The following is a 25,210-nucleotide window of genomic DNA, read 5'->3' on the forward strand; positions in this document are numbered from 1 at the left end:
ATAACAACACAAATGTTGATATCGTATTCACAGGAGGCATGACACACCCATTTGTGTACGCTGAGTCAAAACCATATTTTCAGTTCGCATTTGGTAGACTGGGACAGCAGGTTAGATAAACTGGGACACCGTTATTATAGTCCTAATTGTACCCCAGTGACAATTCAATTCAATTTTGTGTAATTAGGAAACATCTTAGGATTTCAGAAATGGGCTAATATGCTGGATAGATCTCTGAAGAGGTTACAGAAGACAGAAATGCAAAAAGTGCTACAATAAAATGTAGGACTACAAAAACCAGAGCCCTGCCTAACCTATGTACAGGTGGTACTAATGTAAACTGGATCTCTTTCCTCCATTGGAAAAGCCTATGTAAGACTGTCCCACTTGACCTACTCCATGCCTTCCTACTTTAGCAAGCTATGGTTGATAAATCGAGACAACAATGTTTTTTTGTAAATTACAGTGGCGCAGTGGTCTAAGGCACTGCATCACAGTGCTAGCTGTGCCACTAGAGATCCTGGTTTGAATCCAGCCTCTGTCGTAGCTGGCCGCGACCGGGAGACCCATGGGGCGGCGCACAATTGGCCTAGCGTCGTCCAGGGTAGGGGAGGGAATGGCCGGCAGGGATGTAGCTCAGTTGGTAGAACATGGTGTTTGCAACACCAGGGTTGTGGGTTTGATTCCCACGGGGGGCCAGTATGAAAAATACAAAAAATAATGTATGCACTAACTGTAAGTTGCTCTGGATAAGAGCGTCTGCTAAAATGTAAATTACAAAATGTAAACATAATATTGGTAACTTGTATGTATTTTAATGGACCAGTACATAGTATGCACGTTTACATCACAATTTGGCACAGTGGATTATTTATGACAGTTTTACAACCTTAACATCAAAACAGAAAAAAGCTATGTCACTGATCTTACCGTGTGCTTTGTGGGGTGAGCTTCCTGTTTGAAGCTTGCTCTGCCCCCCTCTATGATGTCACACCAATTGTCACGACTTCCGCCGAGGCTGCCCCCCCTCCTGGTTCGGGCAGGCTTCGGCATTTATCGTCACCGGAGTACTAGCTACTGCCGATCACATTCTCATCACTCCACTTGTCATGTCTTGTCAATCACACACACCTGGTGCTCATTCCCCTAATTAGTATGTGTATAAGTGTTCCCTCTGTTCCCCTTGTTGTTGTGAGTGATTGTTTGTTGTGAGAGCGTGTAGCTCGGTTGAGCTACTATTCACTGTGTTTATGCCAAGATGGATGTTTTCCCTTGTAATAGTTTCGTTTGACGCTTGGAGTGTTTGATTTATGTAAACGGAATAAACTCTGGACTTCGGTATTTTACCTCCTGCGCCTGACTCCTTCATTCACACCTCGTCACACCAATGAGGTGATGTGATTTTGATCATGTGGTTTCTCTGCAAGGGCTTAGTAACAATAGTTTAGATTTTCTCTTGTCAAGCCAAGATAAAAACGCGTTAGGATTAAGCAGTCCCAGCTTATATGATGTCCCACTCTTTCCGAATTCAGTTTTGCTATAATTTATTGGTTACTGGTCAACGTTCTAATGGAAAAACAAAACAATACAATGGCAATTTGATAGTGTCAGCCAGGTAAATAACGACTGCAGAAAGCCTGTTCATTTTAGAGGGCACACTCCTCCTCCCCCCCCACCTCCACAGTAACCTCTTCCCCAGGGACCTCAAAGCAACCTTTTTTCCTGGCTGGTGGCTAAACAGATCCCATTGTGTCTTGTTAAAACATCAGTCACAGCTGCATGAAGAGAGGGAGAGAGAGAGAGAGAGAGAAGGATAGGGGTATGAGAGAGAGAGAGAGAAGGATCCCCCTCCCAGATATACAATCAACAAAAGGGCATCAGGCTAGGCAGGCCCGGGGCGGTGGTGCAGCAGAGAAAACACACACACACACACACACGGCTGTTATGGAGAGCCAATAATTACCATCACTGGGGTATTTAAAGACTATACAGCTGGGGCAACAACACACCACTAATGACAGACTGCACTCTGATCTATAGCTGTTTAGGATAGTGAAATGGTTAATTAACACACACGCACATACACACAGGCACGTACTCACACACACATAAGGCTTGTTTTCAGCTGTCATCAGTTGACAGGGTTTCCATCCGAGAACAAGGAGAAAAAAAAGCCAAGTGGAAAATAAATGCCACTTAGTCAAAGAGGAAAGCAGCAAGGTCACCAGTCAGTCACCACTAAATAACATGCTAATACCCCTGCACTTACTGTACTACCCATGCTCTGCTCTGTCAAACAAAACAAACCAAACAAGGCCTGTCTGTTGGGGGTTAGACTTTCCCCAATCTGTAATTTGGTTCTGCGTTGCTGAGATTAGTTGGAGGTTAAACCTCTCAAAATGGGAATGGCTACAGAACATACGTCATGGGCCTTTTAGACTGACTACTGATATGTATGAACTACACTGAACGAAAATATAAACGTAACATCTAAAGTGTTGATCCCATTTACATTTTAGCAGACGCTCTTATCCAGAGCGACTTACAGTTAGTGAATGCATTTTTTTTTCTTCATACTGGCCCCCGTGGGAAACGAACCCACATCGCTGCCGGCCAAACCCTCTCCTACCTTGGACGACGCTAGACCAATTGTGCGCCGCCCATGGGTCTCCCGGTCGCGGCCGGCTGCAACAGAGCCTGGACACAAACCAGGATCTCTAGTAGCACAGCTAGCACTGCGATGCAGTGCCTTAGACCACTGCGCCACTCGGGAGTCATGTTTCATGAGCTGAAATAAAAGATCCCAGAAATGTTCCATGCGCACAAAAAGCTTATTTCTCTCAAATTTTGTGTACAAATTTCTTTACATCCCTGTTAGTGAGTATTTCTCCTTTGGCACGATAATCCATCCACCTGACTGGTGTGGCATATCAAGAAGCTGATTAAACAGCATGATCATTACACAGGTGCACCTTGTGCTGGGGACAATAAAAGGCCACTCTAAAATGTGCAGTTTTGTCACACAACACAATACCAGAGATGTCTGAAGTTTTGAGGGAGCATGCAATTGGCATGCTGACTGCAGGAATGTCCACCAGAACTGTTGCCAGATAATTTAATGTTAATTTCTCTAACATAAGCCGCCTCCAATGTCGTTTTAGAGAATTTGGCAGTACGTCCAACTGGCCTCACAACCACGCCAGCCCAGGATCTCCACATCCGGCTTCTTTGATGTGGGATCGTCTGAGCTAGCCACCTGGACAGCTGATGAAACTGAGGAGTGTTTCTGTTTGTAATAAAGCCCTTTTGTGTGGGAAAAACTAATTCTGATTGGCTTGGCCTGGCTCCCCAATGGGTGGGCCTGGCTCCCCCCACCCAACCCATGGCTGCGCCCCTGCCTAGTCATGTGAAATTGACTGATTTCCTTATATGAACTCTAACTCAGTAAAATCATTGAAATTGTTGCATGTTGCGCTTATATTTTTGTTCAGTATAGTTAAACATAGGCGTGGTCTTAATGGGTCAATCCATTCCTACTGTAGGCCTACAAACAGGCCCCTACCTGTCATGATGTATGTTGTTTCACCGTCCATCGGAATTCCACTATCGCATTCCCATGCACATGCTATAGATTGTTTTGTCATCACATGATGCCCCTGGTCCACTGACAGCCTTTGTAATGATGTCAGTACCTTTTCTCTACAAGATTCAACCTAGCCTATGGTACTAGGACCTGTTTGCATTTACAACACGCTATTAGTAAGATAGCTTGCAGACCAGCGGGAAAATATGACCCATAACACCCATTGTTGGTGTCTGACTGAGTCACTGCAAAAATATTATCTCCCATTAATTATCTCCCATTAATAACCTAGAGATTAGCCATTGTGCTAGTTTAATCCAGCCAGGTTTATTACGCTCTAGCATTAGCATATTTCTGAACAAAGAAACTAGCAGGATTATCTTTGTTCAATGCATGATTTAACAATTTTCTTTGTTTCTTAAAGAACATTCAAGGTGGATGAAATCTATAGGTGTAGGCCTGTACCTATTTTGTGATACCTGTGGTAGCCTATAGCTGTTCTGTCATAATGAAAGTCCCTCTTGCGCTAAAAGGCAGACATATCACAGTTCACAGCTCTCTGCTCGGTAAAAGCTCCCCCAGTGTGCACACATCATTGGACTAGCCATGAGTAAATATATAGAGAGGCTCCAGCTGTGCTCTTTCCCACCCCTGTGCCTCAGCCCTCTTAACCCCCTCCCACCCCACCTCAGCCCTGCCTGGCTGGCTGGCTGGTCCTTCTGCCTGCCTACGGACTGGCTGTGGTTGAGTGGCTGGAAGGCTGAAAGGTAATGACTAATGACTCTTCTCTGTGGGGTGCCCATGCCAGCAGCCTAGCACACAAGACCCAGCCTACAGACTACAGCCAGCCACATAACAGCAGTAGCTCACCAGGAAATCCCATCAGCTCCTCTGGTGGAATTAGCCGCTAGCCACAATTCACTGTACCATTATGACTGAGTGGTTTGAGGTTTGGCCTTAAGAACATTTTAGAGGAAAGAACAAAGAAAAAAATATCATACAAAGAGCTATTGTTCTTTTATGCCTATACTCCATATTTTTCAACTGTTGTAGAATATCTCCACAGTTTCTAAATGGCCCGAAAGGTATTCCTCACAGAGGGAGATGCATGTAAGCATGCCGAGAGAGCAATCAGCACACAGATGTGGAATGGTCATAACTTTAAAGGCATGCAGCATATCTCCTTTACCTGCACGGTTGAAGGCAGGCAGTGTGTAACCTACGAGCAAAGGAATACGTTTCCTGGCAAAGTAATACATTGTTGACTCCCAGTACAACAGGATAACTATTGAGATTCAGGCCAGGCTTCAGACTCTGGCCCTTTGTTGTTGAGTTGGGAGGATTATCCTCAAACGAGCTGAATCATCATGCTTCTGGTTCTGCTCTCCACTGACTGTGTTTAGGTAAAAGGGTCAGTCTCAGTCAGTCAACGTCCCTCCCAATGATAAGAGAAGCATTCTGATTAAAGAATTCTAAGGCTCTGTCTGGTTTAATAGCACCCCTTGATAGTTGCTACTCACTGCATATAATTATTTTCAGGGACTGGTGAAGCAGTAAAATCAAACGGCTGGTCTGACGGACTGTAATCTCGGTTAACTCAGAACTAAAGTCTCACATAATTGGTCAGCAGCTCGATTAAGTTCTGTAGTCCCGTGTAGCTCAGTTGGTAGAGCATGGCGCTTGCAACGCCAGGGTTGTGGGTTTGATTCCCACAGGGGGCCAGTATGGAAGAAAAAAAATATATATATGCGCTCACTAACTGTAAGTTGCTCTGGATAAGAGCGTCTGCTAAATGACTGAAATGTAACATAAATGTTAATAGAAGAGTTCAAGAAATGCTAGAATGAGAAGTGTAACCAGAACGAGGAGCTCCACCCTCCCTCTTTGCAAGTTAAGGGCAAATCTCCACTCTACTTCCGAAATATGAAAGATGCGCCTAACACCTGCGTAATCATGATTTTTCCAAATAACCAGAGATGAAAAACACCAGAACTACTGCTGGTTTTATCCTACACATCCCATTTAGTCCCGACATATTCTCTTGGTTTACACACAGAATCTTTCCACAAGAGGTTAGACGGACTGGAACAATGTCCTTTTCTTTCTTTCTCTGTGGCTCCCTGAGGCTACAGTGGCTTCTGTAGGATGGTAAATGACCATGCAACCTCTCAGAGTGGGACGTCCATGTTGGGTCTCTCTCTCCAAAACAGAAATGGAGCCATTCTGTCATGAAAAACAATAGAAATTCTCTCCTTATCTGGGCTGAATGGATAGAGATAGAGACTGTAAGCATGAAGCTCTCCAGTGTGTGTTTGTGTCTTTTGTTCAGAAAAATGAAACCCCACAGGCACAATATAATCCTGTGATACTGTACTGCCTGTAAACTCTCCCTACCGTAACAAAGGATGTTTTAATGGTGTTGTATTGTTTCTGCAAGTTAACATTATCACTTTTCAAACAGGCATAGTTTTTATTCAGTTCATAGCAGCTTCTACTCTCATGGATGCTGCTCTTCGTTTGAGCTGTCTGAGGTGGAATACATTGTTGATTTTCAGTAGTCAAGATCTGTTTCTCAGGAGTGGCCTTTTTTTCTCAGGTGCATTTCCTAGTAAACATCCATGTGTGTTCTTGAAGGTTTTTTACTGTAATACTGAGTGTTCTGTGTTGAGTTCTAGAAGCAGGAGGCTGGAGAGGTATTATCAAGTCATCAATGATACTTGTTGTCCTCTTTAGTATGACACATCATTTAGGGCTGAGATTATGGTTTCAAAAGCAATGAGATGGACATAGACCACAGTGCAGGGTTTTTTCTGGATCAAAATGGGGCTTAGGTGGTGGGTGTGGCGGGGCATGGCCAATGGCGCGTTTGGCAACCGGAACTTTTAGATGCCCTCCTATTGGCCACAGAGACAAAATGTTGCTGTTTTAAAGCTAATTTCCTGCAATTCTACTCATTTTGCCATGGGGCGCAGATAACATTTTACAGTTTTAAAGCTAATTTCCTGCCATTCACATTTTGCAATGGCTTATGCTGTGTTCTTATACTATTTGAGTGATTCAAACATTATAACAAAATCAATGGGGGCCCCATGCCATAACAAAAATACTCCTGAATGCATCATTTTTTGAATTCTATATTCTCCCTGACTGTCTAGTTTTTATTTTGGTGATTGTTAGTTATTTACATTTTAGTCATTTAGCAGACACTCTTATCCAGAGCGACTTACAGTTAGTGAGTGCATACATTATTTTTTATACTGGCCCCCCGTGGGAATCAAACCCACAACCCTGGCGTTGCAAACGCCATGCTCTACCAACTGAGCTACATCCCTGCTGGCCATTCCCTCCCCTACCCTGGACAATTGTGCGCTGCCCCATGGGTCTCCCGGTCACGGCCGGCTACGACAGAGCCTGGATTCGAACCAGGATCTCTAGTGGCACAGCTAGCACTGTGATGCAGTGCCTTAGACCACTGCGCCACTCGGGAGATATCGAAGATGATCTTATAAAAAAATATATAGATCCATGATCTTTTCTACATACTTTATATCTGGTTTTAGCAGTTTAAGTTTACACTGAAAACGTTTTACCATCCCGACTTAGGCGGACCGAGAAAAAACGTAGGTGGCCCGCCCAATACTTTTCTATGCAGAAAAAACCCTGCAGTATCTGTAATGGACTCATCCTTGCCCATTGCCTTCATCAAACCGTCGTGAGCCCAGCACAATGCCTTGAGCACACTGAATATTCTGCATCATAATACTCCCATCTCGGTGGCTTCCTTACTATTACCATAAATTTTTATGTGGATGGCTAAAGTGTGTGGGTCTTAAGTTCCTCCCCCTCAACACACACACATACGGGCCAGTGGGTCCTTAAGGATGAGGGATTTGGATTGGTTACTCAGAGAGTAACCAGCCAGGTCTATTTGCTGTGCAGTGAGACTCCTTAGGGTTGAGTATGGAACAATACTGATCTAGCTGTGATGTGATGTGATGACCCTCATCTGGGTATGAGAGGCTAAGCTCCTCCTGGCTGTGAGAGGATGATCCATGGATGATTCCATTGGCAGATTGTCGTCTGTATCGCCTATTCAATGCTGCTTCCCCTCTGTCTGTATGGCTTGTTACTGAGGCAGATGCATGGACACACACAAACGCGAGCACATGTGCACACACACACAGACAGATGCACCATTCCATTCCTAGACATCATCAGTGGCTTGGGGCCAGTATTTAATATATATCTGGTGAGACAGTTGATTAGGCTTCCCAATGTAATTGTCAGCCATTTTGCAGATGAGTGAAACTCAATCATAATATTGTGCCCGGTAGAGAGGATTAACCATACCATGTCATTTCCCTGTAGAGATTGTCTGGTCTGGTTATATTCAGTATTCCTAGTCATAGTAATAACAGCACTTCTAGCCACCAGAGGGTATATATTTGTATTCAGATATATAAGCCACTGGTAGCCACTAGCCTAGCCACTAGCCTATAATTACCTTACAGCAGTGGTATTACCTGACTGTGGTATCAGCCAGCTACTGATTACTAGTATAGTGAAAGGCAAGCCATGGATGCTTCCTTTAGCGCGATCGTATTCCCAGGCAGTGTACTGCAGAGAGATAGAGATGATGGATAGATAGGGAAATTGGATTTCATGGGTTCCCATCAGGACCCTCTCCCGTGCCCAGCGTGATTGTGTTAGCATGCTCCCTCAACGTAGATAACATTTAATCAGGACCCCAGACCTGGCCGTGCTAGGGATCTGCTGTAGCTACAGTATGCAGGGAGCCAGAGAGTCACGTTATGGACAGACAGACTCAGAGGTTGTGTCCCAAATGGCACCCTATTCCTACATAGTGCACTACTTTTGACCAGGGCCCTATAGGGAATAGGGTGCCATTTGGGAGGAAGCCAGAGAGCTACAGTATGACCTCTAGAGCCACCATGTTGCCAGGGACTATACAGTAGGTTACAATACTGTCTGTGGCTCTATGCAAAGGATGGCATGTCCCTCCCTCCTAGTGAGTTGTGTGGTGTTGTTAGTGAAAGCCATCATCACCCACAGTAAGAGTAAAATGGAAAACGCTAACCTAACCTTTATTCTTATATTGGATATTTTTTACAACGTCTGGTGGTCCTGTGTTTAGGTATCCCCCTCAGTAAACAAACATTTCCATGTAGCTTTAGTGAGGCCACAAACAATGCATTGTTCCTCTCTAGGGGTATCACACTAGTAGCCATTGTGTGGTCCTGACTGTAGCAGAATGCAGCGGAAGGGGTGCTCTGTTAATTTACACAATGTGACTATAAACACAGTGCCTGTAAAATGGTTCCTCTTCCTCTCTGCAGTACGGAAAAGGTCTATAGATGGTGATGGTCCTAAGCAGACTCTTATAACCTGTGTGCGTGTGGTGGAATGAATGTATTTCCTGTTGTGCTCATTTGTATTGTGTTGGGGGAAACCCTTTTCCATGCTGCATTCTCTCAGCATCATGGGCTGCTAACGTCATACACCTGAGAAAGAGATGGGCCACCCATAATTCAGCATTATTCTCACACTGTGCCAGTCCCTGCTACACCCCCTGAGTCTTGAGCCACACTAAATGTAGTATCCCTAAAGAATACTCTCTCTCTCTCTCTCTCTCTCTCTCGCTCTCGCTCTCGCTCTCGCTCTCGCTCTCGCTCTCTTTCTCTCCATCCCTCCCTAAAAGGCTGTCCGTGACTCAAGGCCCCATGCATTATTGAGTCCGGTGGTGGAGCCCTCATAAATTATCTATCTCTGAGTCGCTGGCCGGGTCAGGTCGGGCAGAGTAGGGCAGCGGACGCAAAGAACATCACAACGTCCCTGGGTGTCACACACAAACACCCCTCTGTCCCCCAGCGGGACACACTCAGACTCAGCCCAGAGATCACATTTAGCCAACCAGCTAGCCAGCCAGACAGCCAGCCACCTAACCAACCATATAGGCAGTCAGCCAGCCAGCTAACCAGCCAACCAGCCAGCCAGACCAGAGAAGATAAATCTTTCTCACCCCAAAGCTGAAGGCCACACACGGCATGTCGCCCTGCTAATCTTTCTCCTTTAGTGTCATGTACAGTGATGTGTTTGAATTTAATGGGCAGATCAATAGATACATTTTATATAAAAAATTTAATTTCAAGCTTTTACGCTGTATTGGCTATGCAAATGTTCACTGTGAATAATTTTTCAGGCAATACCCTTTGAGATGTGGGACGACTGTGTGTTGATGGTTGGTTGTGTTAAGTGGTTTTTGATAATATGAATCTCAGGTGATTATTTGCTATACATAATCCCTCTCTCCTCCTCCATGCCACAATCGATCCCCTGACTTGTGACCTCGCCGAGCCGTAAGCCATTACACACCATAGAAGCATTTTAACAGGGCTGCATGCCTTTAGTGTGTGTGTGTGTGTGTGCTCCAACCCTGGCTTGGAACAACCGACAGTGGAGGGAGTATTTTGTGTATGCAGCCCCCCCTGGAGAGATGGAGGGAGGCCTGACCCTGTAGCTGTGTTGAGTGCTGACAATGGACAGGCTGGAGGCTGATGCCAAGGTTTCTCCTTTCTACATCACTAATGTATTACTGAGAGACAAACCAAAACAATGAAGTTTTTATAAGGTCCAATGGTATTGACCAGGGCTAGTTCAGTACAGATGTAGGATCTTAATTTGATCACTCTTTTGTTGCTATGAATTTTCCTGCACAGCAGAAAATGCAAACTTGTAGTGTATTCAAGGTTTAAAAAGGCTTCTAAAGTTTAAAATGTCAGACTTGATTTGCCCTAACAACAAATGTATCAACGCCCTAAGAAAATATCCATTCATTATAATCCACATAATAATTCACATTTCCTGTTGCTGCAGGATTATTTTCCTGCTGTAGCAAACTTGCTCAAATTTAGATCCTACATCTGTAGATTGGCGTTGACTGGTAGGCAAGGGGTGCAGGGGCACTACTGTTGCTCAAATAGGTGGTGTGGTACCCCGAACACACACACACACGCACACACACACACAGTCCCCTACCCCCTGGCTTTCACCCATTCGACCTTATGGCTGCTGTCTTTTGCTGTTCAGTTTCACTGCAGGCTATGGGCGCTGTTGTTCCCATAGGAAACAGGGCGGGTGCTTGGGTCATAGCTGCTGGAGGATTATCCCTGTGGTCCATATGCCCTGTAACTATAACAGGCTGTAAATACCAAGCATCATTATAGAGTAATTACTAGAGCAACCTGCAGGCTAAATACCCTCAGTGAGCTGACACTGACCCCTGGGAATGCAATGCATCAGAATGCTGTAGGACCATCCCTTGATTTTGTATATTTTCACCTGAAAAGAGCAGTGAATTTATCCCTTCTGGGACATATGAGATTAATTCTGGTACATAACATTGGTCATTTGTCGCTCAGTGGGTAGAGCATGGCGTTTGCAATGGCAAGATTGTAGGTTTGATTCCTGGGACCACCCATACGTAAAATCTGGATAAAAGCATATATTATATCAGTTATAACTTCACCAATGTCATATTTGTACGATTAAGATAATAATTTCTTTCAGCACAAATATCCATGTAATTTAAATAATAAATGCTTTTGATTACATTAATTTGTTTAGGTTAATTTAATTCAATTTCGGTTAATGGGACAGATTAGTGCTATTCAGGACACATTGTGAATAAATGGGAAGCTTTTATTTAGCAACGGTCATTATAATTGTTAAAATGTTTTCAAAACAATTCTAATAAATGCAACAGTTCGACAATGGATGAAGATACTCCAAACTTTTTGAATTTTAAAAATCCATCAGATATTGACTGAATTATAGCACATAAAACATTTTACTGGCACGGTCAAATAATGAATGGATTTCAGGGATTTTGGTGGAAATTCATGTATTCAATTTATTGTAAAATTTCACTTGCCTTTTCTTAGAATTCATTCATATGTACATTTTGTGTTAAAATAAAGAAAATTACAGACCCGGGTTCGATCCCAGGCTGTGTCATAACCGCTGTGACCGGGAGTCCCATAGGGCGGCGCACAATTGGCCCAGCGTCGTCCGGGTTAGGGGAGTGTTTGGCCGGGGGGGCTTTACTTGGCTCATCGCGCTCTAGCGACTCCTTGGGGCGGGCCGGGCGCCTGCAGGCTGACCTCTGTCGTCAGTTGAATGGTGTTTCCTCTGACACACTGGCTTCCGGGTTAAGTGGGCGGGTGTTAAGAAGCACGGTTTGGCGGGTCATGTTTCGAGGACGCATGACTCGACCCTCTCCCGTGCCCATTGGGGAGTTGCAGCGATGAGACAAGATCAGAATTGGATTGCAATTGGATATCACGAAATTGGTTGGATATCACGAAACCCCCCCCAAAAAATTATAATATATATATATATATATATATATATATATATATATATATATATATATATATATTATATTGTTTGACAGGTCAGTGTACAGTTTAAAGTGTTTGACGGGTCATTACAAACATTTCCGCGGTCGTAAAATTAACGGGAAAAAAGTACAGGCGCAAGCAACAGTATGAAAGAGTCGCAGGAGTAAAATGAAAGCAATCAATCCAGCAAGATTTAAATGACAAGTGGATTTTGCACCCCTCAAACACAGGAAATAGATTGCTGAAAAAGACACAGGGCATGCGTGATGCTACTTTATTAGTCAGGTTGTCGTTACATCACTGTCAGGCTGTGTGATTAAGGAGAATGAACAGAATTAAAGGACCATGAAACAGCGCCCCTGCCTTATATGTGTGTGTGCAGGCATGTGTGTTTGTGAGAGAGAGAGAGAGAGAGAGAGAGAGAGAGAGAGAGAGAGAGAGAGAGAGAGAGAGAGAGAGAGAGAGAGAGAGAGAGAGAGAGAGAGAGAGAGAGAGAGAGAGAGAGAGAGAGAGAGAGAGAGAGAGAGAGAGAGAGAGAGAGAGAGAGAGAGAGACAGACAATGTGTGCACACTGGGGAATAGAGAAGAGGGAATACCCTTTTAGCCCCCCCGTGAGTTGAGCATGTGTGTTTCAGAGAGAGAGAGAGAGAGAGAGAGAGAGAGAGAGAGAGAGAGAGAGAGAGAGAGAGAGAGGAATAACAGAGAGAATAAAGAGGTTGAGTAGAAAGCACCTCAACACTTAAACAGGGCTGCTGCCTGCCCGCTTCCCGGTTTCCATGCCGACGGGGAGGGTTGTTCAGTTGGAGCATGCTCAGTAGGGCTCCCTACCGCTGCCTGTAACAATAGCCAGGCAGAGAGAGGGCTGGAGTATTCATACACACATACACACACGCTGCTAGAGGAGAGAGCAGAGGAGAGGGTGTCTGCCTACCTGCTGTACTAAACTGAACTCGTAGGGACGGCTACACACTCTTACTCACAACAAAGGTGGGTCGGCAGAGCTTCATGTCTCTCATGTCTTATGCATGTTTACAATTTTGTTGTGTACTATTTTTCTCTTTCATGGGAAAAGGACTGGAGAGAAGACTGATGACAGTTGTTGCTAATGAATGGGCATTTCATGAAAGGGCATTTTGCTGAATACTCTGTCATGGTTAATGATTTGAGGAATGATTGTGTGAACTGTACTCATTATGTAGTAAATTAAAACATATATTTTTTTGTGAGCAATCTGACTGTGTGAGATAGTCAGCCTTCTGCATCAGTAGGCTGTTGATGGTCTGTAGGTGCCGTACCAACATGCAGCTATGTAGAATATCCAGAGCATTATTGTTGGTGTGAAGTGCACATTTTGATTTTATTCTGAATGGTTATAGTAAGCATAGCTTAGGGAAAGCATCTCTTGCAAGGTGTTGTGTTTTTAAGGATGCATGTATTTGAGAGATACTTTAAATCAATTATTCATCAAGTAACGTTGAATAGCAAACTCCTCGGATGACACATGGTGAATTGTGTGCTCTGCATGTACCACAGTGCAACCTCTGTGTTCTGTACTGTACACACTTCTGACAGGACTGGAGACAAACACGATTTACATGTTTGCTTATTCAGAACAGACATCAGATGTCAGCCTTTAGCCCTGGGTTAGCTGTGTGTGTGTTCTCATGTCCTTCCCCTCCGGTGAGCAGAAAAATGCTGAATATAAGGATCTTCATCCAACACCCCTGTCACATGACTGGTGTAGGGTTGGGCGATATTTGGGGAGACCTCTTGCTACTCCAAGTATCCTGATATTCAATATAATCATTTTGCTCTGTTAATGACTAGATAATTCCAGACTCTGACGTTTTTGTGCTTATTTACAATATTATAGTCACATTCTTATTAGATAATCTTAGTATGCTGAAAAACTAAGGCTTGTTAATTCATTTAGACTTCATTTTAAACATATTGATACAGCCTAACAGATAAAACTGCACCGTTTTTTTTGCGAAGTTCAAATAGAGTATAGTCTTGCACATCACGATATATCGTCTTGCACTTCACGATATATCATCAATGTCAAATATCACAATATTCGATTTAATCATGTATCGGCCCAACACTAGACAAGTGTGTCGTGAGAAGGAACTTTCCAGTCACTGACCCTTGCTGACCCTCTGACGCTTATGTTGTGGCAGAGCAGGGCAGAGGCAGGGCCCAGGGTCATAACCATAGACATAGCAATAGAATTACCAGTCATTCAGTGTACCCAGGAGTCAAATTCCTGTGGTCTGAGGGGCATTTTCCGTTCTAGTAATTCTATGTTTATGGTCATAACACTGAAGGGCTGGTCTGTTATCCCATTATACTGTATGTAATCTCTCATCTCGCTCCATTTCTGTCTGGCCCACATGGATTGGGATTAGTCACCCGGCCTCCCACCAGATGAATTGGGCAAGCTCGATGGGAGGATCGATGGTGTGTTCCTGTGCACTGGATCGTATCATGGTCTCATCTGATCTGGTCTGCAGCCTGCAGAAGAGACAATGCTGTGTCTATTGGCTCTGGTCAAAAGTAGTGCACTACATAGGGAATAGGGTGCCATTTGGGATGCAGATATTGACTGGCTCTGTCTTCTGACCTCAGTCGCACCAGGACGACCAGGGAGTAGGGAGCAGCCAGAGGAGAGGAGAGGAGAGGAGAGGAGAGGAGAGGAGAGGAGAGGAGAGGAGAGGAGAGGAGAGGAGAGGAGAGGAGAGGAGAGGAGAGGAGAGGAGGTAGCAGAGCAACAGCAGTCAGAAGCGTTAGGTGTCAGCTACCAGCCATGTGGTGGAAACAGCACAGCATGCCGGCTCCCCTGAATATTTCATCTACTGAAAGAGAGCGCGAGAGAGAGAGCAGGAGAGAGACAGAGAGAGACCGGGAGCAGGAGAGAGAATGAGAAAGAGAGCGAGAGGGGAGAGAGAGAGAGCGGTAGAGATAGAGAGAAAGTAGGAGAAAGGTAGAGATAGATGGAGAAGGTGAGATGGGGGGTGGGGTTAAAAGAAAGGGGAGAGTCACCTCACAGGAAATGGGAAAATATTTAGTTGACATGGCCAGGTTTGTACAGTTTCCGTCAGAGGAAAATGGAGGTTGTGTAAAGGGTTTGGGGCCAAACAGGTTCAAATGGTTTTGATGCCTACCAGTCAGGACTAGTAACTAGAGGATATCCTAGGGTCATTCACAATATATGGCTCCCCCACTCACTACACAAAAATGGCACTTGAGCTACCTGCTAAAAGGGTAGATTTTTACATTTTTTAAAACATTTTAGTCATTTAGCAGACGCTATTATCCAGAGCAACTTACAGTTAGTGAGTGCATACATTTTTCATACTGGCCCCCCGTGGGAAACAAACCCACAACCATGGTGTTGCAAGCGCCATGCTCTACCAACTGAGCTACAGGGGACTCTTTTTCAGTTGGCATATTTATGTTTTTTATTCAGTATTAATGGAAACCCCCTCTGATGTTAGCTACAATTGAAGAAATCAGACACACTAATGCTGAACATGCTTCCAGGATGAGAAGGAGTTGTCACAGCTCACAGGTAAAAATACTGTACTCCTATTTTTGGCTCAGTAGAATTGAAATAGTGGTAGACAGTTCAGGCTGCCAAATTTCATTCCTAAATGGTACAGCATGTTGTGTAGGACTCTATGTGGCTCTGAACTGGCAGATAGTGTGACTGTCTGTCTCCCTGTAACCCAAATATGATGGCAGCACCATATCCCTACTGTGCTCTGTTGTCCTGGGTCTGTCTGGATGATAGTGATTGTAGAGCTGTGAGGAGTGATAGACAGCTCTGTGTTCATCACACCAGCACGAGTGAGAGAGAAGGAGAGAGACAGAAAGAGAGAGAGAAGGAGAGAGAGAGTTATACCCTTTACAGACAGACTTTACGGTATGTTGCCTGTAAAAAAAATAAACAGCCAATGTTTTTAGAGCCCAATTCATACAGTCAATATTTTTACCACATTTTTACTAGTATAAGCCTTTCATATCTCCCGTGCACATGCTGGCAAGTTTAGGAGTGGGGGTAGATGTGGGCCGATGTGGGTGGACATCTATTTTAATAAATCCATTGAATATACACCATCACAAAGAAATCCATTATTAATGGATTTTAGGCAGGTCCTAAGAAACATTATAAGACTAATAAAATATATTTTCTGAAGAATAGAATCGCATATTTTGAATGTAATTATGTTACTGGTCTGTGCAGCCTATATGCTAAATGGCTGCGCCATGCACAATCAATAGTTATTTTGTTCATTAAACAGACAAGACACACTTCGGCTACCCTGATCACAGTCAACACACATACAGGCTATTTAATAGTAGGCTAAGAATATAAGGAAATATAACAGAATATAATACAAATAATATTTTTCCCATACATCTTGCGTCACGGCAATGGGTGGAACCGCTGTCATATAAAAAAAGTTATATTTTGAAACAGAGCCCAAGGCAAGCCCATGCTTTTTTGATCCACATTTCATATTTTTCCTACCCTCACTCCGCTTTGTTAGGGAGTGTCAATGCTGAGGTGTATGCGGCGGTGAAGTCAGGCGCAGGACACAGAGGATCAGTAACGACTACTTTACTTTCCAAAGTAAAATACGCACAAAACAAAAGCCTCCAAACACAAGAGGAGAAATGTACGCAGAGTGCGTAATAAACAAGATGGTCAATGCCGAACATACATACAAGAGACGCGGACAATAACACACAAAGGCAAACATAAAACAAGGGAACTTATATGGTAAATAATCAATACAGAATACTGAAACAGGTGTACCAACTAGACAATACAAGACAAACATCGAAACATCGAGCGGCAGTAGCTAGTACTCCGGGGACGACGAACGCCGAAGCCTGCCCGAGCAAGGAGGAGGAGCAGCCTCGGCGGCATCCACGACAGTACCCCCCTTGACGCGCGGCTCCAGCCGGCGCGACCCGGCCTCGGGACGGCCAGGAGGACGCGGAGCAGGGCGCGTGGGATGACTCCGGTGGAACTCCGTCAGGAGGGAGGGATCTAAAATGTCCCTCCTAGGCACCCAGCACCGTTCCTCCGGACCGTACACCTCCCACTCCACGAGATACTGCAGACCCCCCATCCAACGTCTCGAATCCACGATGGACCGGACTGAGTACGCCGGAGCCCCCCGATGTCCAGTGGGGGCGGAGGAGTCTCCCGTATCTCATTGTCCTGGAGGGACCAGCTACCACCGGCCTGAGGAGAGACACATGGAACGAGGGGTTAATGTGATAACCATTAGGCAGTTGTAACCTGTAACATACCTCGTTCAATCTCCTCAGGACTTTAAATGGCCCCACAAACCGCCGACCCAGCTTCCGGCAGGGCAGGCGAAGGGGCAGGTTTCGAGTCGAGAGCCAGACTCGATCTCCAGGTGCGTACACAGGACCCTCACTGCGGTGGAGATCGGCGCTCGCCTTCTGCCTACGGATAGCCCGCTGCAGATGTACATGTCTCCTCCGAGCGCCGAAACCACTCATCCACCGCAGGAGCCTCGATCTGGCTCTGATGCCATGGTGCCAGAACCGGCTGATACCCCAACACACACTGGAAAGGGGTCAGATTCGTAGAGGAATGGCGAAGGGAGTTCTGGGCGATCTCTGCCCAGGGGATATACCCCGACCACTCCTCCTGCCGGTCCTGGCAATAAGATCTCAGAAACCTACCCACATCCTGGTTCACTCTCTCCACCTGCCCATTACTCTCAGGGTGGAAACCCGAGGTAAGGCTAACCGAGACCCCCAAGCGTTCAATGAACGCCCTCCAGACTCTAGAGGTGAATTGGGACCCCGATCAGACACTATATCCTCGGGTACCCCGTAGTGCCGGAAGACGTGGGTAAACAAAGCCTCAGCAGTCTGTAGGGCAGTAGGGAGACCCGGCATTGGGATGAGGCGACAGGCCTTAGAGAACCGATCCACAACGACCAGAATAGTGGTATTCCCCTGGGAAGGGGGAAGGTCCGTGACAAAGTCTACCGATAGGTGAGACCACGGCCGTTGTGGAATGGGTAGGGGTTGTAACTTCCCCCTGGGCAGGTGTCTAGGCGCCTTACACTGAGCGCACACCGAGTAGGAGGAGACATAAATCCTCACGCCCTTAGCCAATGTTGGCCACCAGTACTTTTCACTAAGGCAGTGCACTGTCCGGCCAATACCAGGATGTCCAGAGGAGGGGACGTATGAGCCCAATAAATGAGACGATCACGAATCTCGAGCGGAACGTGACGTCCGCCCGCTGGACACTCTGGAGGAGTAGGGTCGGCACGTAACGCCCCGCTCGAGTTTCGCATCGACCTCCCACACCACCGGTGCCACCAGACAAGACTCCGGCAGTATGGGAGTGGGCTCAATGGACCTCTCCTCTGTGTCATATCGCGGGACAGGGCGTCTGCCTTAACTTCTGGGACCCTGGGATGTAAGTGAGAAAAACAAACCGGGCCAGAAACATGGCCCACCTAGCCTGACGAGGGTTCAGTCTCCTAGCTGCCCGGATGTACTCCAGGTTACGATGGTCAGTCAGAATGAGAAAAGGGTGTTGAGCCCCCTCAAGCCAATGCCTCCACACCTTTAGGGCTTGAACCACAGCTAGCAGCTCCCTGTCTCCCACGTCATAATTACGTTCCGCCGGGCTGAGCTTCTTCGAGTAAAAAGCGCAGGGCCGGAGTTTAGGAGGCGTGCCTGAGCGTTGAGACAGTACAGCCCCAATACCGGCCTCAGACGCGTCCACCTCCACCTGGAACGCTAAAGCGGGGTCCGGATGCGCCAGCACCGGAACCGAGGTGAACAGGTCCTTCAGTTGTCCAAACGCCCTGTCCGCCTCAGCCGACCACTGCAAACGCACCGGGCCCCCCTTCAGCAGGGAGGTGATGGGAGCTGCTACCTGTCCAAAACCCCGATAAACCTCCGGTAGTAATTGGCAAAACCCAAAACCGCTGCACCTCCTTAACCGTGGTTGGAGTCTGCCAATTACGCACGGCTGAAATGGGTCAATCTCCATCTCCACCCCTGACGCGGACAACCGATGGCCCAGGAAGGAGATGGCCCTCCTGGAAAAAACAGACATTTCTCTGCCTTGACATACAAGTCATGCTCCAACAGCCTACCCAACACTGACGCACCAGGGCTACATGCTCGGCTCGTGTAGAAGAGTAAACTAGAATGCCGTCAATATACACCACTACACCCTGCCCATGCAAATCCGGAAGATCTCGTCCCACAAAGGATTGGAAGACTGAAGGAGCATTCATTAACCCGTATGGCATGACGAGATACTCATAGTGACCCGAGGTGGTACTAAATGCTGTCTTCCATTCATCTCCCTCCCTAATGCGCACCAAGTTGTAGGCGCTCCTGAGATCCAGTTTTGTGAAGAAACGAGCTCCGGTAATGATTCCGTCATACTCGCAATCAGAGGGAGAGGATAACTGTATTTAACAGTGATCTGATTGAGACTACGGTAATCAATACACGGGCGCAACCCTCCATCCTTCTTCTTCACAAAAAAAGAAACTCGAGGACGCAGGAGAAGTGGAGGGCGTAGTATCCCTGTTCAGAGACTCGGCTATGTATGTCTCCATAGCCGCCGTCTCCTCTTGAGACAGAGGATAACATGACTACGCGGAAGTGCAGCACCTGCCTGGAGGTCTATCGCACAATCCCCTGTCTATGAGGTGGCAACGCGTCGCCCTCGTCTTACTGAACACGAAGTGCCAAATCATCATACTCAGGAGGAATGTGCAGTGCGGGATTTGGTTGGACTTTCCACCGTGGTCTCCCCTACGGGAAACACCTAGACACCGCCCCGACACACTGGTCAGACCACTCCTTGAGAGCCCTCTGTTGCCACGAAATGGTGGGGTCATGGGAGATTAACCAAGGAAGTCCCAGCACCACGGGATACGCAGGAGAGTCGATCAGATACAACTGAATGATCTCCTCATGACCCCCTGCGTCCTCATCTTTAGTGGCGCTTGTGACCTCCCTAATCAACCCAGATCCCAACGGACGGCTATCTAGGGCATGAATAGGAAAGGGCACATCTACTGGTAGGAGGGAAATCCCTAACTAACACAAAAATTACGATCAATAAAATTCCCAGCTGCGCCTGAATCGAATAGCGCCTTATGCTGGGAATGAGATGCAACCTGGGGAAATACTACTTGTATACACAGGTGAACAACAGAGAGCTCTGGGTGAGTTGGGTGCCTACTCACCTGGAATGACTCCCCCAGTGCGTGACCTGTTGCCTCGATCCCCTGGAGACCCTCCCCAGCACCGAACCGCAGTGTGTCCTCTACGGCCACAGTTGGTGCAGAGGACGGCCTCCTCCGGATCTCTCTCCTCCTCTCTCTAGCGCCCAGCACCCCCTGAGCTCCATAGGGCTCGGCTCGGAGGTGCTGGGGGATGGAATGGACGGCCCCAACTCCGGACGTCCGCGGGTAGCCAGCAGGGTATCCAGACGGATCGACATGTCCACCAACTGATCGAAGTTTAGATTGGTGTCCCTGCAGGCCAACTCTCGCCGAACGTCCTCTCGCAGGCTGCACCGATAGTGGTCGATGAGGGCCCTCTCATTCCACCCCGCATCCGCCGCTAGAGTCCGGAAGTCCAGGGCGAACTCTTGTGCGCTCCTCTTCCCTGTCGGAGGTGGAACAGACGCGCCCCCGCCGCTTTACCCTCTGGGGATGATCGAAAACAGCCCTGAAGCGGCGGGAGAACTCTGCGTAGCTGATGGTGGCGGCGTCTATTCCCCTCCATTCGGCAATGGCCCACTCCAAAGCCTTGCCGGATAGACAGGAGATGAGGGAGGAAACGCTCTCGTATCCCGAGGGCGCCGGGTGTATGGTTGCCAGGTAGAGTTCCACTTGAAGTAGGAAACCCTGACACCCGGCTGCGGTGCCATCATATGCCCTCGGGAGCGAGAGCCGAATCCCACTGGACTCCGGAGATGATACGATGGGGCTGGCCGATGGTGGTGGTAATGTAGGAGGAGGTGTGGGCAAGCCTCCTCTTTCCCATCGGCGCAGGGTGTCCATCACGTCTTGCATGGCGGAGCCGAGTCTATGGATCATGGCGTCTGGTTGCTGACCCGATCCTCCAGTGACTCGGTCACCGCCGCTGCTCCTGCTGACTCCATGGGTGGTGTGTTATTCTGTCAATGCTGAGGTGTATGCGGCGGGGAAGTCAGGCGCAGGACACAGAGGATCAGTAACGACTACTTTACTTTTCCAAAGTAAAATACGCACAAAACAAAAGCCTCCAAACACAAGAGGAGAAATGTACGCGGAGTGCGTAATAAACAAGATGGTCAATGCCGAACATACATACAAGAGACGCGGACAATAACACACAAAGGCAAACATAAAACAAGGGAACTTATATGGTACATAATCAATACAGAATACGAAACAGGTGTACCAACTAGACAATACAAGACAAACATCGAAACATCGAGCGGCAGTAGCTAGTACTCCGGGGACGACGAACGCCGAAGCCTGCCCGAGCAAGGAGGAGGAGCAGCCTCGGCGGCATCCGTGACAGGGAGCCGGTGTAGGCTCTTGCATTGAGAGTAGGCCTATCTTCGTCATGATAATGATAGAAAATAATAGCAATCTATATTTTCAAAAGTCTTGTGTTCATATTTCACAACCTCCGCGGGCTTTTGCAGTTGCCTATACGTGATCGAGCAAAATAATAGGCCTACACTTGATTTAGGCTACATTATTGCATGCTAAATGTTTCTGATCAGTGATAGATGAGCAAACAAATAGATGAGCCAAACCTATACCACCTCCACTTATTTGCCCAGCCAGAAACACATGAACCAAATAGCCTATACAGACAGAGATTTAGTGAAACAAAATCACATTGATTGATAAAGCAAAGTCACAGGCTTTTGGTCGGGAGTAGGCCTAGGCTACTAAGTGACTGTGAGTGAAGAGCAAAATAATCCACTTGTTAAGCTAAATAACATGCTGTTCAGATCACTAGCTAGGTTTCCATCCAATCTACAGATTTTCATGTGACTATTCAAAAATCTGCATAAAAACAATATGCGTATTTCCCCATCCATGTGTTTCCTTCCATCAAATTGACTTGTTGCGGATAAAAGGCTGTGCGTGATGACATAGTGCACATAAAAATTACTTTTGCGGTTCAATTCCCATGTACTGAATAAAAAAATACAAGTTAAATGGATTTCCATTGCATTTTCAACTCTACTGATGGTTTTCTCACAAAAAATGTTGCGTTATATAGTGAGTGTGCGCTCTAGCCAACAGCTTGCAGATACAGATAGCCTACATGATAAGATTATTATGGACAAAAGAACGAGATCATTTTATGTCAAACGCCAGCAAAGCATATGTCACCAGAATAAGACCCTTGATATTTATTGGAAAGGAGCATCAAGCTCATCACCTTGCACTTTCACCACCCTGTGAAGTTCATCATAACTTATTTAATCTATAGCCTAATAAACTGCATGCTTTCCGGACAAGTCATATTGTCACGACCGTCTTCAAAAGGAGCAGACCAAAGCGCAGCGCGTTGAGTGAACATGACTTTATTAGAGTAAAGACACGAACGACAAAAACAATAAACAAAGACGGCTAGTGAAGTCCACAGTTACAAATACTGAATACGGAACAAAAACCCACAACACCCACAGGAAAACATACAGATAAATATGGCTCCCAATCAGAGATAACGAGCCGACAGCTGACACTCGTTACCTCCGATTGGGAGTCATTGAACCCAACAAAGAAATACAACACATAGAACCACCCAACCAAACAAAACACCACGAAACGAACACACCCTGGCTCAACACACAAAGTCCCGGAGCCAGAGCGTGACACATATACAGTGGGTCAGCCACCAATTGTGCAAGTTCTCCCACTTAAGAAGATGAGAGAGGCCTGTAATTTTCATCATAGGTAAACGTCAACTATGACAGACAAATTGAGAAAAAAAATCCAGAAAATTACATTGTAGGATTTTTTATGAATTTATTTGCAAATTATGGTGGAAAATAAGTATTTGGTCACCTACAAACAAGCAAGATTTCTGGCTCTCACAGACCTGTAACTTCTTCTTTAAGAGGCTCCTCTGTCCTCCACTCGTTACCTGTATTAATGGCACCTGTTTGAACTTGTTATCAGTATAAAAGACACCTGTCCACAACCTCAAACAGTCACACTCCAAATCCACTATGGCCAAGACCAAAGAGCTGTCAAAGGACACCAGAAACAACATCGTAGACCTGCACCAGGCTGGGAAGACTGAATCTGCAATAGGTAAGCAGCTTGGTTTGAAGAAATCAACTATGGGAGCAATTATTAGGAAATGGAAGACATACAATACCACTGATAATCTCCCTCGATCTGGGGCTCCACGCAAGATCTCACCCCGTGGGGTCAAAATGATCACAAGAGCGGTGAGCAAAAATCCTGGAACCACACGGGGGGACCTAGTGAATGACCTGCAGAGAGCTGGGACCAAAGTAACAAAGCCTACCATCAGTAACACACTACGCCGCCAGGGACTCAAATCCTGCATTGCCAGACGTGTCCCCCTGCTTAAGCCAGTACATGTCCAGGCCCATCTGAAGTTTGCTAGAGTGCATTTGGATGATCCAGAAGAGGATTGGGAGAATGTCATAAGGTCAGATGAAACCAAAACTCAACTCGTCGTGTTTGGAGGACAAAGAATGCTGAGTTGCATCCAAAGAACACCATACCTACTGTGAAGCATGGGGGTGGAAACATCATGCTTTGGGGCTGTTTTTTTCTGCAAAGGGACCAGGTCGACTGATCCGTGTAAAGGAAAGAATGAATGGGGCCATGTATCGTGAGATTTTTGAGTGAAAACCTCCTTCCATCAGCAAGGGCATTGAAGATGAAACGTGGCTGGGTCTTTCAGCATGACAATGATCCCAAACACACCGCCCGGGCAACGGAGTGGCTTCGGAAGAAGCATTTCAAGGTCTGGAGTAGCCTAGCAGTCTCCAGATCTCAACCCCATAGAAAATCTTTGGAGGGAGTTGAAAGTCCGTGTTGCCCAGCGACAGCCCCAAAACATCACTGCTCTAGAGGAGATCTGCATGGAGGAATGGGCCAAAATACCAGCACCAGTGTGTGAAAACCTTGTGAAGACTTACAGAAAACGTTTGACCTGTGTCATTGCCAACAAAGGGTATATAACAAAGTATTGAGAAACTTTTGTTATTGACCAAATACTTATTTTCCACCATAATTTGCAAATAAATTCATAAAAAATCCTACAATGTGATTTTCTGGATTTTATTTTCTCATTTTGTCTGTCATAGTTGACGTGTTCCTATGATGAAAATTACAGGCCTCTCTCATCTTTTTAAGTGGGAGAACTTGCACAATTGGTGGCTGACTAAATACTTTTTTTTCCCACTGTAGGAGGACCACACAACATGTCATCACGTGACTCCAAGTTTACTTCGATATGATGGTTATTATATTATATATTTGCGTATAAAAGCGATTCCACCGACAATTTCGCATAATTCATTTTACAGACACAAAAAGATCCCACCTTGTCTAGCGTATTTAATTGTGTCGACATTTGGAAAGTTTACCGACAAAGGTTCTGATTCCATCAGGACTGTCCTGACATTTTTTATCCAACATCTACTTTACTCGCATAAAAAGGTTGGATGGAAACCTGGATAGTGCTAATAAATGAGCCAACTAGACAAGATGATCATGAGCAGCACTGACCTCAACTTAGCTAACAGTTCCACAGCCTAATTATAGCCTAACCAATATCCAAACAGTGAAAAGAACAATCTAAGATTAATTGATTTATCAAGACCCCACTCTTGTCTCAAAGCAGCGCGAAACGTGCGAAATGGATCTGAAATAGTTGACCACACGTGAGTAGGCTATTGCTTCAAATGTATTATAACAGTTGGATGACTTTGGGAGTTTCAGTAAGCAACCATTTGATGCCGTCAATTGCATTAGCCTACTTGAATACAATATTTTCTTAATTCAGTGATATTTATTCCCACAGTAATTCTTTATGGATCCATCCAGTTGTGGTTAAAAACAACAGTGCATGTGGTGGGCTATGCGAAGAGATGGGTGAAGTGACATGCCTCGCAAAGTTT

The 25,210-nt window shown here is 45.9% G+C and overlaps 1 protein-coding gene across 1 annotated transcript in view; it reads left to right on the plus strand.

Moving 5' to 3' along the window:
- Positions 1-12,889: 12,889 nt before the first annotated feature.
- The window catches only part of LOC121537013, a 66,533-nt gene continuing 54,212 nt past the window's right edge, over positions 12,890-25,210 (plus strand). Inside the window, exon 1 of the mRNA XM_041844743.2 lies at positions 12,890-12,990. The gene's annotated coding sequence lies outside the window, so the exon portion shown is untranslated. The remainder of the gene's footprint in view (positions 12,991-25,210) is intronic.

This window comes from Coregonus clupeaformis, chromosome 23, assembly GCF_020615455.1.
Source record: "Coregonus clupeaformis isolate EN_2021a chromosome 23, ASM2061545v1, whole genome shotgun sequence".
Lineage (NCBI taxonomy): Eukaryota > Metazoa > Chordata > Actinopteri > Salmoniformes > Salmonidae > Coregonus > Coregonus clupeaformis.